Genomic DNA, 2,097 nt, shown 5'->3' with positions numbered 1-2,097 from the left:
AAAAAAAAAAAAAAAAAAAAAAAAAAAAAAAAAAAAAAAAAAAAAAAGCATAAGAAGTAAAAAATAAAGCACATTAAAGAAAATATTTGAAGATTAATGTTTCCATTTTCATTCTCAAATCCAACCAGACTTTCAGAGGGTGAAAGGGAATCTCACGCTAGGTTCCCACCACAGCTTATTTGCAGCTTATTACTCTACTGTTTCGTGAAGTCAATCTGTAAAAAAACAGAGAAACAAAGGCTAATTCAATGAAGTCCAGGGGATGTATGTCAGGCTATTTATTTATTTAGTTTTATTTAAATCTTTAAAAAAAAAAAGTCAAATGTATTTTTATTTTATTCTTTCCTCCCCTTTAAACTCCTGCCAGATCCTCCTACCCTCTTATCCAACCAACTTTATGTTCTTTCTCAAACAAATAAAGAAAGAAAAATGAAACACACACACACACACACACACACACACACACATACACACACACAAGCCGGAATATGTTTTGTTTTGTTTTTCTACTGCTGAGCATCAGGGGTGTTGGATATGGCTGATAACCAGTGACAGTTTTTATTATTATTATTATTTTTACCAGTGTCACTTTTAAGTAGAAAACTAATTTTCCCTTTTCCAGCAGGTATCAACTACAAATAGTTTCTTGGTTAAGATAAAAATCTGTGCCCCCTTCCCTTTTCCATGGTGAGGTTTTTTTGTTTGTTTGTTTGTTTGTTTTGTTTTGTTTTTTCTTTTTTGAACTTGTGCAGGCCTTTTGCATGCTGTCATGTCTTTGTGAGTTCTTACGTGTATCCATTCTGTTGTGTCTGAAAAGATATTCTTTTCCTGGAGTTCTCTACTACCTTGAGCTCTTACAATATACCTCCATCCTCTTCAGCACAGATCCCTAAGCTTTGGGAGGCACAAATAGAACATCTCATTTAGGGCTCAGCCCTCCGAAGTCTCCCACTCCCTGCACACTGCCCAGTTGTCAAGTCTCAGGGTTAGGACGGGTTTACAGGCAAGCTCTATGAACAAGACCTATCTCTGTGCATGGCACAGTGCTCTATATTTTGATATGCCCTGAGGTTTGTGTAATATTCTACCACTGTCACATTGAATTCTAATTTTTTTTTAATTCTAATCATATACTTTACTGTTCCTTTGGAAATTGTGTTTTTTATTGCATTCACTTCCCTTCCACAGCTCTTCCCAAATACAACTCTTTCCTTCTCTACACACCCAGCTTTGTGCTTTTTGTCTATTGAAAGTCAATACGTGATTGCCCAATAGTCCAGGATATGTGTCCTTCTGGTGGAGCATGCTCAATTTATCTTAGGCTACACACTTAGAGACTGTTCCTCCTTTCCCCTAAGCTAGAGATTGTTAGTAGCTGCTCTGTCTGAAGTCATGCCACCATTGATAAACCCAGTCTCCTCTGATCTCAGAAAGCATGCAGTGTCCTGGAACTCTGCTGGGTGAGGTTGAAGCCTGACATTTCTGGATAGGGTCACACTGGGTCTAAGATGTTGGGACTCCCTTTCTCAGTAGGCTCTCTCTCCACCTGATCTGGGTACCCCAGATCTTGTAAGGAGTGACACTCAGCCTTCAGAGAAAGATTATAGGCAGGAGCCTTCCCTAACAGGCAAGCATTTGGGGCTTCCTGAAGACACTCACCTTACGCTAATGAGACGCCTTGACTTTCCAAATCACCTTTCACTTTACATGGAGCTCTTCTCCCACACAAAGGATAATTAAGTACTGCTTTCCTCCTCTTATGATAGGACTGTTTTGGAACATGTAGATTAAGTATCCCTGGCACTCCTGACCCTGGCAAATCAAACACATTCATCCTCTAAACCTCTCCAATTGCCCAACTTTTTTAAGTCCCTGATTTCACATGAAAGAAATGTGTTTGTGATGGGTGCTGCATGCTGCATTATACCATCATATTTCTATCATGGCCTCCTGAGATTCATTGTTTATTTTGGAGGAGAGAGGGCTCCCCTCCTCCATGGAGAATCCTGCTAAATGTCCTGAACTTGGCTGCCAGTTAGGCAGCTGCTGTCCTGGATCACCTAGACCTTCTGGAACTACAGGATTTGACTGCCTGTC

This window comes from Psammomys obesus, unplaced genomic scaffold (genome assembly GCF_907164565.1).
Source record: "Psammomys obesus unplaced genomic scaffold, mPsaObe1.curated_primary_1811, whole genome shotgun sequence".
NCBI lineage: Eukaryota > Metazoa > Chordata > Mammalia > Rodentia > Muridae > Psammomys > Psammomys obesus.
The sequence above is the reverse complement of the archived record's forward strand: the minus strand, read 5'-3'. Positions refer to the sequence as shown.